The sequence below is a fragment of the Hemiscyllium ocellatum genome, chromosome 12 (assembly GCF_020745735.1).
Source record: "Hemiscyllium ocellatum isolate sHemOce1 chromosome 12, sHemOce1.pat.X.cur, whole genome shotgun sequence".
Classification (NCBI taxonomy): domain Eukaryota; kingdom Metazoa; phylum Chordata; class Chondrichthyes; order Orectolobiformes; family Hemiscylliidae; genus Hemiscyllium; species Hemiscyllium ocellatum.
This window is the reverse complement of record NC_083412.1, coordinates 21,593,104-21,610,320: the sequence shown is the minus strand read 5'-3', so window position 1 is coordinate 21,610,320 and position 17,217 is coordinate 21,593,104. Positions and strand designations below refer to the sequence as shown.

The 17,217-nt window shown below is 42.2% G+C and overlaps 1 protein-coding gene across 1 annotated transcript in view; it reads right to left on the bottom strand.

The window, feature by feature from the left end:
* Positions 1-15,213, bottom strand: part of LOC132820897 (cysteinyl leukotriene receptor 2-like) — a 55,937-nt gene extending 40,724 nt beyond the window's left edge. Inside the window, exons 1-2 of the mRNA XM_060833254.1 lie at positions 15,097-15,213; positions 14,701-14,787 (exon numbers count right to left, since the gene is read on the bottom strand). The gene's annotated coding sequence lies outside the window, so the exon portion shown is untranslated. The remainder of the gene's footprint in view (positions 1-14,700; positions 14,788-15,096) is intronic.
* Positions 15,214-17,217: the final 2,004 nt, after the last annotated feature.

Here is a 17,217-nt window from a genome sequence, read left to right as displayed (position 1 = left end):
TTGAGTAAGCGTAGTGTTTAGAGCTGTCCTAAGAGCCGTAATCCTTTGCAATTTTATAATAGAAGGTCTATCAGCGTATGCTGTTTCAGCTGCTTTTAAGCGAGCTTCGAGCAGACACTGTTGCTCTCCCTTCAGTTTCTTCTGGGTCGCTGAGTAGGAGATGATCAAACCTCGTGCATAAGCTTTGATGGTCTCCCACATCATTGATGGGTTGCTAGCCGTAGCTGAATTAATTTCTAAAAAAGTTTTAAATTCTTGGGAGATGTACTTTACAAATTTACTATCTTTTATCAGGAAGGGGTCCATACGCCAATGCCGAGCGGATGTCCCATTGTTCCTTGCCTTAGTTTCCATATATACAGCGGCGTGGTCGGAAATCGCTATAGTACCTATTTTACAGGATAATATAGAATTTTTAAAAATCGATGGGGCAAAAAACATATCAATTCTTGTATGACATTTATGTGGATTAGAGTAGAAAGAAAAATCTCTACCCTGTGGATGAAGACATCTCCATACATCTACCAATCCTAATTCTTTATTCAGATCCGCCAATTGTCTAGATCTGGGAGATACTCCGGCAGCACGCTTGGGAATCCTATCTATTTCTGGATCCATAATACAATTAAAGTCTCCCCCTATAATTGTATGACGGGCACCAAAGGCCATCAATTTTGAAAAAGCTTCCGTTATAAATTTAGAGGGGTGTGCCGGGGGGCAGTACAAATTTAGAATCCCATATTCCTCTCCATTTACGAGGGCTTCAATCAAAATATATCGTCCAAATTCATCTTTTATCTGATTTAGAATTTTGAAAGGGAAATTCTTCCAAACAAGGATAACAACTCCCCTACTTTTTGAGCTAAAAGAAGAGAAAAAGGCCTGATCAAATCCGCCCTGCCGTAATTTTAAATGTTCTTTATCCGACAGGTGTGTCTCTTGTAGGAGAGCTATATCAACTCTTTCTTTCTTAAGATTTGATAATATTTTCTTCCTTTTGACTGGCGAATTACTCCCCTTGACATTCCAGGTGCACCACTTAACCGACTGATCAACCATAATCATCTGGGCAGATCCGAGACCCCTTGGGAGGGGAAACCCTATCTGGAACATCCCGAGCATGGAGCATATAAAATTTACAAAAATAAAGGCTCTCTATTACACTCACAACAATATAATAAAAAACTATTTCTAAATACAAAAAATATAAAAAGTACCTAAATGGAGATTTTCCCCCATGTTCCCAGGGAGCGTTACTTCCTCTCCAAAAGTCCATCTTATCCTCTCTCAACCAATGCCCCACCCTTGACCCAGGTGCTCCTCAATAAAATGAGGAGAATTCAAATATAATACAAAGCTAGAGTTAACAGTGAGCACCCTATCCCCGCCCACACCAACACCTGGATATATTTGAGAATGTTAATACCATATATAAATATATAACTATAAAATTACAATCTCAACAAGTAATAATTAGATATAATAATACAAAATAATAGGGGAAAAACAACCCTGCTCCTAAAGACAGAGGTAAAATAGAATAATGTAACCATCTCCCCCCACCAACATTAACCAATCGCCCCAACATATATATACATACATACATACCCACATATATACATAAAGTAATAAAAGAAAACAAACCAAGCGGGGGGGAGAAAATCAAATCCCTCTCCCCGCCCCCCATGATAATATTAAACACTGAGGTTAAAAAAAAGGAGAGAAGAAAAAAAGGGGGGGAATATAGACCAAAGTGGGGGGAAAGGCAAACCAACATCCACAATCTCTTACAGTTTATTTAAGAGAGTCCAAGAATTCCTTAGCCTTCTCTGGTGAACTGAAGTTATATATGGATCCTTCGTGGTTAAAACATAACGTCGCTGGATAGCGTAAGGAGTACTGAGTATTTAAGTCCCTTAAACGCTTCTTCACCTCATCAAATGCCTTCCTCTTTCGGACCAGAGCTGGGGAAAATTCTTGAAATAGCATGATCTTGGATCCTTTATAGATCATGGCTTGGGGGTCTTTTCCGAGATTTCTTGAGGCTTCTAGGAGCATCTGCCTCTCCCTATAGCTCTGCAGCTGGAACAGGACCGGGTGTGGGCGCTGGTTTGAGCCAGGCCCACGTATTGCGACCCGGTAGGCCCATTCCACCCTTACCTGGCCTGATCCAGCATGCAGATTTAAAAGCTGTGGCAGCCACTGCTCCAGGAATGCTGTGAGCTGGCCTTCCTCTTCCTGTTCGGGAAGGCCCAGCAACCGAATAATTTTTCGACGACCTCGATTATCAAGGTCGTCAATATGATTTTCTAAGGTCCGGACTCGCTGCTCGAGAGTCCGGACCTGATCCGCGGCCGATTGAGCTGCCGTCTCCGAGGTCGCGGCCTTTAACTCCGCCCCTCCGACTCGGCGCTCCAGTTCCTGGATGTCTCGGTCGTGCTTCTGCAGCGCAGCCGAGAGTGATTCCCGGCGATGTCGGGACTCCTCGATGAAGGCATCGATCTTCGCGTCCAGCTTGGTAATCATCTCCACAAGGCTCGTTATTGTCGGTAAGTCCCCCGGGGCGGCTGTGGACGTCTCTGCTGCAGCTGAAGAGGGAGAGGGTGGGGGAGGGGGTCCTGCTTGTTGAGAGCTGTGGGCTCCCTTCCCTTTGGTCATTTTTCACTAAATATTAGACTATTTAAATATAATACTAAGCAACTATTTAAATTTAACAGCTATTATGAATGATTTGGTGAGTGTGGTGGGGGTGGGTGACCCACTTTACCCAAGTCTTGGGAAGAGCACTGTAGACTCAGACTTGCTGGGTCGCCGCCATCTTGGATCCCAACATCCCATTTTAAATGCGGTATAAAATCAGAAAGTATGTTTTGGGGCCTAGGAAGGAATATTGGAGTGTTGGCATCAGATACATCGGTGAAAGGGAGAGATTTGTAGGGCTCTAGGCCAAGGCGAGAATGAGCTACCTGCCCAGCTCTTTCAGAGAGCTGGTACAGGCATGATGAGCTGCGTTGGCTCTTCGCATACTGATCGCATAAGTGTTTCAATCAGACAAATTATCTGGTGAAAGGCATATGTGACAAAAGGCAACAGTTGCATGAAGCACTGCACATCCCTCCCAGATGAACTATTTGATCTGTGTTGGGTGGAATTTGTTGTCAGGACATTATCCAAGATTCCCTGTTTTCTGGTAAAGGTCAGACAGATTCAAGAGAGTTGGCGGGGAGGGGGGCACATCACCAAGGGGAAGGTGCTAGAAAAACTGAAAGGTCCGAAGGTGGACAAATCATCTTGGCCAGATAGGCAACACCTCAGCGTTCTGAAGGAGACAGCTGAAGAGATAGTGGAGATGTTAGTGGTGATCTTCCAGGAATCACTGATATCTAGAGGAGTTCCAAAGACCTGGAAAATCACTAATGTAACCCCCTCACCCATTTAAAAAGGGAGTAAGGCAAAAGATGGGAAATTACAGGCTGATTAGGGTGACCAAGTCGTTGGTAAGCTTTTGGAGTCCATTGTGAAGGATAAGATTTCTGAAAACTTGGAAACATATAGTAAAGTAGGGTAAAGTCAGCATGGTTTCATCAAGGGGACAAATCTTAGAATGTTAGAATTCTTTTGAGGTGGTAACGAGCAGATTAGACCAAGGAGATCCAATGGATGTTATCAACCTGGACTCCCAGCAGGCCTTTGACAAGATGCCACAAAGGAGGAAGATTGGTGGAGAGACAAAATGTGAGCATGGATAGAAACTTGGCTGTCTGGCAGAAAGTGGACAGTGGGGATAAATGCCGTCCTTCTCAGGATGGCAGTTGTTTACTAGTGGTGTTCCACAAGGCTCAGTGTTGGGAACACAACTTTTCACTTTATACATTAACAATTTAGGTGAAGGAATGGAAGGCATTCTGGCTACATTTGCAGATGATACAAAAATAGGTGGAGGAACAAGTAGTATTGAGGGAGCAGGGAGGCTACAGAGGAATTTAGACAGGTTAGGAGAGTGGGCAAATAAACTGCAGATGGAATACAATGTGGGAAATTGTGAGGCTATGCACTTTGGTAGGAAGAATAGAGACAGAGACTATTTTCTAAACAGGGAGAAAATACACAAATCTGAAGTGCAAAGGGACTTGGGAGTCCTAGTCCAAGATTCCCCTCAGGCAAACTTGCAGGTTGAGTTAGTAGTTAGGGAGGCAATTTATTTCAAGAGGACTAGAATATAAAAGCAGGAGTGTACTTCTGAGGCTTTATAGGGCACTGGTCAGATCACATTTAGAGCATTGTGTGCAATTTTGGGCCCCATACTGTCCCAAAAGCGGGTCCAGAGGAGTTTCGCAAAAATGATGCCAGGGATGAAAAACTTAACATATGAGGAACTTTGAGGACTCTGGGTCTATACGTGATGGAATTTAGAAGGATGATCGAATTTAAACTTATAGAATACTGAGTGGCCTGGAAAATATGGACATTGAAGAGATGTTTCCATTGGCAGGAGAGACTAGGACCCGAAGGCACAGCATTAAAGTAAAGGGAAGACCCTTTAGAACAGAGATGAGGAGAAACCTCTTCACCCAAAGAGTGGTGAATCTATGGAATTCATTGCCACAGAAGGCTGTGGAGGCCAGGTCATTGAGTATATTTAAGACAGTGATAGATAGGTTCTCGATTGTCAAGGGCATCAAAGGTTATGTCGAGAATGCGGAAGAATGGGGTTGAGAAACGTGTCAGCCATGATTGAGTGGTGGAACAGCATTGGTGGGCTAAATGGCCTAATTTTTCCTCCAATATCTTATGATCTATGGAAATATGGAATTGCAAAGGCATTTGAAGAGGTATGATGAATTAGGCTATTAATAAGATAAGAGCCCATGTTGTTGGAAGCATTAGCTTGGATAGAGGATTGGTTAACTTACAGAAAACAGAGCTGAGATAAGGGAGATTTCAGGTTGGCAATTTGTAACTAATGGTGTGCCACAGGGATCAGTGATGGGGCCACAGTTACTAATAATATACATGAATGACTTGGATGAGGAAGGTGATGTAATGTCACCGAGTTTGATGATGACACAAAGGCAAGTTGTTAGCATGATATGTAATCATAGAATAACAGAAATATGATGATGTAGAAAGAGGCTGTTTGGCCCATTATGCCTATGCAGTTCTTCAAATTAGCATTATTGCATTTGGTAATTTCCTGCTGTATAAACATATAATCGAAATAATCATCCAAAGCAGTTTTGAATGCCTCAGTTGAACCTACCTCCACCACATTTCCTGTCAGTGCATTCCATACTCTTAACTTATCGCTGTATGAAAAGTGTTCTCTCATAATCATTCTGGCTTCTTTACCCTCTCGTTCTTCTTCCTTTTTCAAATAGGAACAGTTTTCTACTTATGTTTGATACAATGTAATAAAACTTCATGATGTCCAGAGACAATGTTGAGGACTTTCAGGGCATTGCCTTCCTCACTGTATGCCATCACTTGTGATGAATCTGTCCAGTCCTTGGGTTACAGATGGTAACATCTGGGATAGTGTCTATAGGATCAGAGAATTCTAGCTGAATGGCTTTCAGACGGCATTTACAGATCTGGAAACTTACTAGTAAACCAGATGGGCTTTTACAACAATTGACATGGCTTCTCAGCTTCCATTTGACTAGTTTTTAAATTTCAGATTCATTACTACAAGTTTCACCATTTGCCAGTGTGGGCTCCAAGCCCATTACTCAAGGGTATTAGCTAAGATCTCCAGGTTGGTAGTCCAGTTACAATACTATGATGCCACTACCTGATCCCTCCTCAGTCTGATTGTGCAACATAAAGCCGAATGAGGATATGCTCTCCTCTGCCGGGATCCTCCTAGAATGCAAATTTAATTAATAGTCTTGTCTGCTCCAACCACCCTACCCTACTCAATTCCATCCTCAGTTCTAACAGACACAAGGAGCCAACAGAATTCTTGGTCAGCGGAATTAAGACCATTCATTCAGCTCCTCCCTTTTGTCCCCAGTTGTTAGAATACTGAATGGACTCACAAACTCTTAACATTCGCCTGTACCCGTGTTTTGTTTTTGCCGCTGTTTACCTATTATTTATTTGTCAATGCTACTTAACTCTGTGATCTGCCGGTATTGCTCACAAGACAAAGCTTTTCACTGTGCCTCAGTACACGTGATAATAAATTCAATTCAATCAATTCAATGTTTCTTGTCCCACAAATTCAAACTATTGAGTGCGGGAAATTTTTTGTCACACCCGCAGCCAAATATACCCGAGATTCTTCACGAGAAGATCATTTTATAAGGATGGGGAAGATTTGCAAAGATATCTTAGTAAACCACTAATATTTGTAAGAAATATTCACATCCCAAGTTTCCAGCCACTGACTGCCAAACTGTGAGAGCTTTGTTCATTGGATAGGTTTACCCAAAACAGGAAGAAAACGATCAATAACCAGGATGAAAAATTTAACATTTTCTTGTAAATTCTATTGAAAAACATGGTTTCAATAAGTTCCATTGTGTTAAATTGTAAATAATGTATTTTCATGTAAAGAAACTTTCAGTAGTTTTCTTGGTGGCATGATTGAATTCATATAATCGATCATATTTCACAGCTTTTTAAAAAAAACATTGCTTTTGAAACTGATAATTCAGGTAAACAAAAGAAATTTGTGAAAGTTTTGGCGTGAACTTCTAAGCCGTGTTTAGTCCTAAACATGACAAAGGGGTAACATTATACACCCTATTAATTGAAAGGCCACAACTTTGTAATTTCATTGTGGTTGTAAACAGACCTTACAAGAACTTAGGAAGGTCTATTTCTGGTTGAATTTTGGGTGAGAGATACTTGAAATCAGAGGTGAAAGTTAGGCAATGTTTGGATGAAAGAAAGTAAAGTTAGTTTACCTGGAGAAGCCACAATTCATGTAATCTCACTGCTTTGCACAAACTTCACTCTACCATTGGTGATACTAATGGTAAGTTGATAACATTTGGGTAGAACAAACATATGAATTAGGAGGGGAAGGCCATTTGATTCTTTGGGTCATTTCTGCCATTTGATAAGATCATGGCAGATCTGTTTGTGTTTGGAAGTACATATTCCCATTTATCCCTAATAATCTTTGATTCCCCCTCCTAAACAGGAATCTACTTCCTCCTTAAAAAATATTTCAATAACTCTATTCCACTGCCTCTGTGGCACATTTTCAAAGACACACAACCCAGAGAGAGAAAAATTCTCTTCTCTGTCCTAAAGCAGCAATCTGTAATTTTTAAATCATTGTTCCTATTTCTGGATTCACTGACAAGAGGAAACTTTCTTTCAATGTCCACATAATCAAATCAGCCTTCACTCTTTTAACCTGCAGTGGAAACAAAACTTGGTCCAAGAGGAAAAGAAAAAAGCAAAACAGCAAGGTTAAGTGGCTCTTTATTTGAATGCACATAGTATTCAGAACAAATTAAATTAATTAATGGTACAAATGCAATGCAAGGGGCCAAACAGGGAAGGCAGATGAACTCAGGGTATAGTTATGAACATGGGACTAGGATATCAGAGCAATTACAGAAACATGGCTCAAGGATGGGCAGGACTGACAGCTTAATGATACAGGATACAAATGCCACAGGAAGGATAGAACGGGGGGTAAGAGAGGAGGGGGAGTGGCATTTTTGATAAGGGATAGCATTACAGCTGTGCTGAAGGAGGATATTCCTGGAAATATATCCAAGGAAGTTATTTGGGTGGAACTGAGAAACAAGAAAGGGATAATCACCTTATTGGGATTGTATTATAAGCCCCCGAATAGTCAGAGGGAAATTGAGAAACAAACTTATAAGGAAATCTCAGCTATCTGTAAGAATAATAGGGTGGTTATGGTAGGGGATTTTAACTTTCTGAACATAGATTGGGACTGTCATAGTGTTAAGGGTTTAGATGGAGAGGAATTTGTTAAGCGTGTACAAGAAAACTTTCTGATTCAGCATGTGGATGTACCTACTAGAGAAGATGCAAAACTTGACCTACTGTTGGGAAGTAAGGCAGGGCAGGTGACTGAGGTGTCAGTGGGGAGCACTTTGGCCAGTGACCATAATTCTATTAGATTTAAAATAGTGATGGAAAAGGATAGACCAGATCTAAAAGTTGAAGTTCTAAATTGGAGAAAGGCCAATTTTGATGGGGTATTAGGTAAGAATTTTATGGGCGGCACGGTGGCACAGTGGTTAGCACTGCTGCCTCACAGCGCCTGAGACCCGGGTTCAATTCCCGACTCAGGCGACTGACTGTGTGGAGTTTGCACGTTCTCCCCGTGTCTGCGTGGGTTTCCTCCGGGTGCTCTGGTTTCCTCCCACAGTCCAAAGATGTGCGGGTCAGGTGAATTGGCCATGCTAAATTGCCCATAGTGTTAGGTAAGGGGTAAATGTAGGGGTATGGGTGGGTTGTGCTTCGGCGGGTTGGTGTGGACTTGTTGGGCCGAAGGACCTGTTTCCACACTGTAAATAATCTAATCTAAAAAAAACTTTCAAAAGCTGATTGGGGGCAGATGTTCGCAGGTAAAGGGATGGCTGGAAAATGCGTGGGAAATCATGTCTCACAAACTTGATTGAGTTTTTTGAAGAAGTAACGAAGAGGATTGATTAGGGCAGAGTGGTAGATGTGATCTATATGGACTTCAGTAAGGCGTTCGCAAAGGTTCCCCACGGGAGACTAGTTAGCAAGGTTAGATCTCACGGAATAAAGGGAGAACTAGCCATTTGGATACAGAACTGGCTCAAAGGTAGAAGACAGAGGGTGGTGGAGGAAGTTCATTTTTCAGACTGGAGGCCTGTGACCAGTGGAGAGGCACAAGGATCAGTGCTGGCATGCTCTACTTTTTGTCATTTACATAAAGGATTTGGATGCAAACATAAGAGATACAGTTATCAAGTTTACAGATTACACCAAAATTGGAGGTGTAGTGGAGAGTGAAGAAGGTTACCTCAGATTACAAATGGATCTTGATCAGATGGGCCAATGGGCTGAGAAGTGACAGATAGAGTTTAATTCAGATAAATGTGAGGTGCTGCATTTTGGGAAAGCAAATCTTAGCAGGACTTATACACTTAATGGTAAGGTTCTAGAATGCTGTTGGACAAAGAGACCTTGGAGTGCAGGTCATTGCTCCTTGAAAGTAGAGTCGCAGGTACATAGGATAATGAAGAAGGCGTTTGGTGTGCTTTCTTTGATTGGTCAGAGTATTGAATACAGGAGTTGGGAGGTCATGTTGAGGCTGTACAAGACATTGGTTAGACAACTGTTGGAATATTGTGTACATTTCTGGTCTCTTTCCTATCGGAAAGATGTTGTGAAACTTGAAAGAGTTCACAAAAGGCTTACAAGGATGTTGCCACGGTTGGAGGATTTGAGTTACGGGGAGAGGGTGAACAGGCTAGGGCTGTTTTCCCTGGAGCGTCGGAGGCTGAGGGGTGACCTTATACAGTTTTACAAAATTATGAGGGGCATATGCCGAACTAGAGGGCATAGGTTTAGGGTGAGAGGGGAAAGGTATAAAAGAGATCTAAGGGGCAACTTTTTCATGCAGAGGGTAGTATGTGTATGGAATGAGCTGCCAGAGGATGTGATGGAGGCTGGTACAATTGCAACATTTAAGAGGCATTTGGATGGGTATATGAATAGGAAGGGTTTGGAGGGATATGGGCCGGGTGTCGGCAGGTGGGACTAGATTGGGTTGGGATATCTGGTCAGCATGGATGGATTGGACTGAAGGATATGTTTCCATGCTGTACATCTCTATGAGTCTATGACTCTATAAATACATAGGAATGGATATGATCTTACAGCCATTCTAGAGATTTAGTTACATGCAGATCAAAGCTAGGAACTAAATATTTAGGGCTATGCGTGGCTTTTCAAAAAAACAGGCAGATGGCTGGAAGAACACAGCAAGCCAGGCAGCATCAGGAGGTGGATAAGTCGACGTTTTGGGTGTAACCCTTCTTCGCGACCTGGGGCGGGTGTAGGGCAAGTTGCAGATGAACAGGAAAATTGAAATTCCCCTTCCCACTCCCTTTCTGACATTAGCCGTTCCCTGGCCTCCTCCATTGCCACAACGAGCCAAACCATAAACTGGAGGAACAACACCTCAACTTCTGCCTGGGCAGCCAACACTGAGTTCCCCAATTTCATATAACATCCCTTCCCATCCCTCAAGTACCTTCCCAGCCCCTCCCCCTCCCTTCCAACTACCGGATTCATTCCTCCCATTGACCACCAAGGTCATACCCTCTACCTGTCTTCAGCTATGCCCACTTCACCACCCTACTCCCACTACCCCCTTTATCTGCAGCTCCCCCTACACCCATCCCGAATCCTGAAGAAGGGTTACACCTGAAAGGTCAATGTCCCCATCTCCTGATGCTGCCTGGCTTGCTGTGTTCTTCCAGCCTCCTACCTGTCTACTTTTGATTGCAGCATCTGCAGTTTTCTTTTTGCCTCTTTTCAAAAGGACAGGCAAGAAAGAAATGGAAGTGGGCTGGCTTCATCAGTATGACATAACAGCATAAGAACACCATAAAATTTCATGGAATACAGAGAGAAGTAGCCTTTTGAATACAGAACTGGCTCTAAGGTAGAAGACGAGGGAGGGTGGTGGTGGACAGTTGTTTATCAAAGTGGGGGCCTATGACCTCTGGAGTGCCACAAGGATTGGCACTTGATCCTCTACTTTTCATCATTTATAGAAATGATTTGGAGGGATTTAGTTAGTACGTTTGCAGATGACACTAAAATTAGAGATGTAGTGGGCAGCGAAGAAGGTTACCTTAGAGTACAACAGGATCTTGATCAGACAGGCCAATGGGCTGAGAAATGTCAGTTGGAGTTTAATTTAGATAAATGTGAGGTGCTGCATTTTGGGAAAACAAATTAGAGCAGGACTTTTACACTTAATGGTAAGGTCCTAGGGAATATTACTGAACAAAGAGATCTTGGAGTACAGGTTCATAATTCCTTTAAAATAGAGTTGCAGGTAGATAGGATAGTGAAGGTGGTGTTTGGTATGCTTTCCTTTATTGGTCAGAGCATTGAGTATTGGAGTTGGGAGGTCATGTTGTGGCTGTACAGGGCATTGGTTAGGCCATTTTTGGAATATTGCATGCAATTCTGGTTTCCTTCCTATTGGAAGGGATGTTGTGAAAATTGAAAGGATCAGAAAAGATTTACAAGGATGTTGCCAGGGTTAGAGGATTTGAGCTCTTGGAGAGGCTGAATAGGCTGGGGCTGTTTTCCCTGGAGCATTGGAGGCTGAGGGATGACCTAATGGAGGTTTATAAAATCATGAGGGGTATGGATAGGATAAATAGACAAAGTCTTTTTCCCTGGAGTGGGGGAGTCCAGAACTCAGGGGCATAGGTTTAAGGTGAGAGGGGAAAACTATAAAAGGGACCTAAGGGGCAACATTTTCATGCAGAGGGTGGTGCATATATGGAATGAGCTGTCAGAGGAAGTGATGGAGGCTGGTACGATTGCAACATTTAAAAGGCATCTGGATGGGTATATGGATAGGAAGGGTTTATAGGGATATGGGCCAAGCCCTGGCAAATGGGATTAGATTAGTTTATGATATCTGGTCGGCATGGATGAGTTGGACTGAGGGGGCTGTTTCTGTGCTGTACATCTCTATGACCCTGTAATAAATAGAAACAGGAGTGGGCCATCTGGCCCCTTGAGCCTGCTCCGCCATTCAACAAGATCATGGCTGATCTTTTTTGTGGACTCAGTTCCACTTAGCTGTTCGCTCACCATAATCCTTAATTCCATTACAGTTCAAAAATCTATCTTTGCCTTAAAAATATTCAACGAGGTAGCCTCAACTGCTTCACTGGACAGGGAATTCCACAGATTCATAACCCTTTGGATGAAGAAGTTCCTCCTCAGCTCAGTCCTAAATCTGCTCTTCTTTATTGTAAGGTTATGCTCCCTGGTTCTAGTTTCACCCACAAGTGGAAACAACCTCCCTGCTTCTGTCTCATCCATTCTCTCCATAATGTTATATGCTTCTGTAAGATTCCCCTTCATTTTTCTAAATTCTAATGAGCATAGTCCCAATCTACTCAAACTCTCTCACAAGCCAACCTCTCAACTCCTGAATTAATCCAGTGAACCTCCTTTGCATCCCTTCCAGTGCCAGTACATCCTTTCTCAAATAAGGAAACCAAAACTGTACACAGTATTCCAGGTATGGCTTCACCAGTATCCTATATGGCTGCAACACACCTGTTTCTAGATGACATGACAACTGATGTTTATGTATAGTTTAGTCTAAGTGCAGTTCATTGCTTTAAAATTTTAAAAATTTACTCTTAAGTTTGCATTTTTAAATACAGCTTGATATTAAAAATACTGGTGTCTGCCTGTAAATTCTTACGTGTTTCTCCTTTTTCTCATTCATTCAACAGAGTGCAAGTGCAATGGTTCCCGTGACCATTCACCCTGCACCACTAATGACTGCAAAGCTGTTCTCCCCTTCCTGTTACTACTAGGTGAGTGTCTGAATTAAAATTTACAGTGAGTTGGTGAAGAACTACATCAAAGTTCACAGTGCGAGAGGTGAAGAATGAGCAAACCATCTCAATCCACCAAAAACTAGCAATAGCAATTCATTACAAATATGAGGAGCAGAAAGAATAGCAAATGCACATAACTTGTATGGTACAAGCACACATGGAGCAACGGGATCTTCGAGTGCAAATTGTTGTGTTGCCATAATCTTACCAGACCACAGGGACTGCTCTTATTTGAGAGAAGCAACAGGTGGTGATTAACCTGAGGGCCACCAGACCTCAGGCAAGGTTAAGGAGGAGAGCCCTTTGTGGTAACCTCAAACCAGTGATAGGAATTGAACACACACTGTTGGCATCACATTTCTCTGTAAACCAACAATCCCGCCAACTGAGCTAAACCAATTCCCAGAGTGCAAATAAATGAATCACAAAGCTCTATTACAAATTAGCAAGACCATAAAAAGAACACTGTTTTATTTCTATAGAGATATAATTGAAAAGTTGGGGAGCTATGTTAAATTCATATTGAACATTGGTTAGATCACACTTAGAATATTGTGTGCAATGTTGGCTGTCATGTTATAAAAATGAATATGACCACATGAAAATTAATAAGGCAGCATGGTGGCTCAGTGGTTAACACTGCTGCCTCAGAGTGCACAGGACCTTGGTTTGATTCCCACCACAGGCAACTGTCTGTGTGGGTTTCCTCCCACAATCCACAAACTTGCAGGCCATGCTAAGTTGCCCTTAGTGTTAGGTTCGTTAGTTAGGAGTAAATATAGGGGATGGGTTACTCTCCAAAGGGTCAGTGTGGATTTGTTGGGCCGAATGGCCTGTTTCAATACTGTAGGGAATCTAACCATTGAAGAGAGGATTATTATTGCATGATACAAGAATGGGGAAGGTGTACAAATCAGGCAAGAGCTGACAAGCTGGGTTGCTTTTTTCTTGGTGAAAAAAAGATGTCAGTCACCAAGCAGAGATCTTTACCTTAATTAAATGTTCTGAAAGTGTTGACACAAAGAGTGTTTCCTCTTATGGAGACAGCACAAGAGGCGATTACCAGTGGAAGGTGGCTTCCAAGAAATCTGAAAGGGAAACCTGTTTAAAGTGGTGAGAATTTGAAATTCACCAACACAGGGAATGGTTGAAGCAAATATCAGATGTATGCAAGAAGAAGCGAGACAAGTGTGGGCGGAGGAAAAAGATTTCCAAATGTAGGTTTTGAAACTCTAGGAACTCTCGGGTGGAAGATCAAGTGGACTAAAAACATTGCCATGAACTGGCTGGACAGAAATCATTTCTATGCTGTATATTCCATGTAATGCCCTCTCTTTTTCCTCCTATTCCTCTGAAGGTGAAGTGCCACAGTCTAACCAGACTGCAGGGCTGTTTTCTCATCAGAGAGACATGACCAGTGGCTGTTTAACCTGAGGGCCATCAGGTCTCAGTAAGGGGAGAGGTTGGGACTGAGAATCCTTTCTGGGAACCTCACCTAGTGTGGGAACTGTTGGCATCGTTTTGAATGACAAACCAGTTACCCAGTGGTTACTGGGAATGTTCCTGTTCTTGCTCAAGGCAAATTGGTGTTCTTGGCACGAAGTTTATTTGTTTTCTCATTATCTATGGTTTGGGGAAAATTGAAACTGGAGAGACAGGTTTCTGTAATACCTTCCAGAAGTAGAAATTCAGATTCAATGTATAATTTTAAAGTTAGACAAACATTTAACCAGTAAAAAAAACTGACGCGGTAAAGTCAGAACAATTGCTTTGCATACACAATTTTGTTGTGATAAATTTGACACCACGCGTTATTCATCTTAAATGGAAACCTGATGCTGGAGACAGACCCAGAAAGTAAATGGACGGTCCCTACTCAGTCTTGGGTTTTACTAAATTAAACAGCGCAAGATCCCGCGGGGATGTGGTCTCACGGAATTTTATGAGTTTGCTGCACTCGGCACTCCATCAATTATAAAGTACTTTGACGGTCTCTCTTAGAGAGTTTTACATGGTATTACCATGGCGTGGGGAGGTGAATGAACATTGTCCATTTGTCCCGGTGGTGCTGACACGAATTCACTCGTGTCCTTTAGCGAAGGAAAATGCCATCCTTGCCTGGTCTCACCTACATGTAACTCCAGCACCACAGCAATGGGGGTGACTCTGAAATGTCGTCGGCGCAATAAGTGGCTGGTCAAGTGACGCTCTCTTCCTAGGAATAAAAAAACGATGGAAGTACGTCTTCGATTTAGCGTTCACCTCCATTAAGTTAGCAAATATTAATGTTACAAAGCCAGCTTCAGTCTCAATAACCAGCTCGCCTATTGTCAGTATTAACTCACGCATTTCCAACTTCACTCCACAAGCTAAAGGCGTCTGTGAACTGTACATAAAACCATAACATTTGCAGAAACAAATTAGACTTGTATTCAATGGATCCAAGTTTTTAAAAATAAACAAGGACCAATCTTTAACATTTAACAAATATCCTTTAAGCAAAGAAAACAAACTACGATCTTACCTGTTCTTTTTTAAACGCTTTCAGACTGCTGGTTCTAATGTGGTAATGCAGGGGATCGCACGGAGGAAACTCGCTCACTTGAAATTCATGGTGGAAATGACTTTCCGGTCCCTCCGATCAATCGGCAGCTGTAGACAGTATGATGTTAGCTCCTGGAGATGTAATGACTTAGACTCTAGATAGGGGGCATAGTAAAACCCTGTTCACAGATTTGCATAAAAGGACTGTGAACTAACAGAAAAAGGACATTCTTCTTCGGCTGATGGGCAGGCTGGCTTCTTTCCACGTGATGCATTTTGTATCATTTCCATGATTATGCCATATAAAGAGTTCTCTTTCGTTTCGCACATATATAACTCAGCACCTCGTCAGTACATAGAAATGTTTGGGCGATTGTTGTCTTGATAGGAACTTCTGCAAGTTTCAAGCTGCAGTTCATAGTTTTCATAATAGTGTTCCTAAACATAATCGACTTAATCCAGCTCAAATATGTGCAGGTATACACGTGGAACAATTTACTTCCACTCGGTAATATAAAAATAGATGACAAAATGATATAGTTTATAAAACACGTTATTGTATGGAGCAATTCTAAACATTTACAGACGGCAATGCTAACATGTAAAGTCCTTTCTCCTCCAGGTATGCATAACATACAGAACAAATTGATTAAAAATATCTATAAACACAATCAACAGAAGATAAGCTTGGCAGGTCTGGCAGCATCTGGGAAATTAGAGTTAACTTTTTAGGGCAGCATGATGGCACAGTGGTTAGCACTGCTCACAGCGCCAGCATCCCAGGTTCGATTCTGGCCTCGGGCGACTGTCTGATTGGAGTTTGTACATTCTCCCCATGTCTGCGTGGGTCCCCTCTGGGGGCTCCGGTTTCCTCCCACATTCCAAAGATGTGCAAGTCAGGTGAATTGGCCGTTGTGTTGGGTACATTAGTCAGAGGGAAATGGGTCTGGGTGGGTTACTCTTCGGAGGGTCGGGTAGGGCTGAAGGTCCTGTTTCCACACAGTAGGGAATCTAATCTAACTTGATTTCTCTTAGATACTGTCAGACCTGCTAAGCTTTTCCACTTATTTATGTTTTTGTTTCTGATTTACAACATCTGCAGTTCTTTTGGTTTCTATAAACACCATGATAGCTCAAACTAACTCATTGGTGTTCTAACTTCAACAACATCATGTATAACAGGAGGAATGGAAAGCTGTTTACAGTCATTTAAAAACTGCATTTTATTTTCTCTCTGATCATCTCAGTTACAAGGAACTGTGTTTACAGCCATAGAGATGTTACACCCTTTGGTCCAATTTGTTCATGCAGACCAGACCTCCTAAATTAATCTCGTCCCATTTGCCAGCACTGGCACAAATCCCTCTAAACCATTCCTATTTCTATACCCATCCAGATGCCTTTTAAATGTTGTAATTGTATTAGCCTCCACCACCACCTCCACCTAAACTTCACTAGCTTCCTCCACTAGCTCATTCCATTCATGTACCACCCTCTGCGTGAAAAGGTTGCCCCTTAGATCCCTTTTAAATCCTTCCCCTCTTGGGAGAAGGAACCATTCTCAAGTTTGTGTGGGTTTGGTAAGGACCTGCATTCAGATTTATAGTGGATTCATTTGGGTTTATAATGGGTCAAACCTGGTTAAACTGCTCTTGGTGATCCAAAACTTTGCATCTTAATGTGTAGCAAGTTCTGTTTGTCTAATACTCCTGTTCTTGCTAATCCATGTGGCTTCTTGGTGAAGCAATGCTTTGATTTTAAAATTCTTGGACTTGTTTCCAAATCCTTCCATGCACCAACTCAATCATCTTCTCCAGCCCCACAACTCTCTGCGGTATCTTTGCTCTTATAATTCTCACTTCCAATGCAGACCTTATATTAATTACCAGTGGTGGCTGTGCCCTCAGTTGTCTAAGCACCAAGCTCTGGTGTAACCTCTTCTGTAACCTCTCTGTCTCCCCACTTTGGCTCCCGTTTTTCAGATGTGATTCAGTGTCATACTTTGTTTTATAATACTTAAATATTGCTAAAGAAGACAATCTGGTGTTAGTCGGCGGGATCCCTTAATTACGGGATCCTGAGCAAACCTAAAGTACAAAGT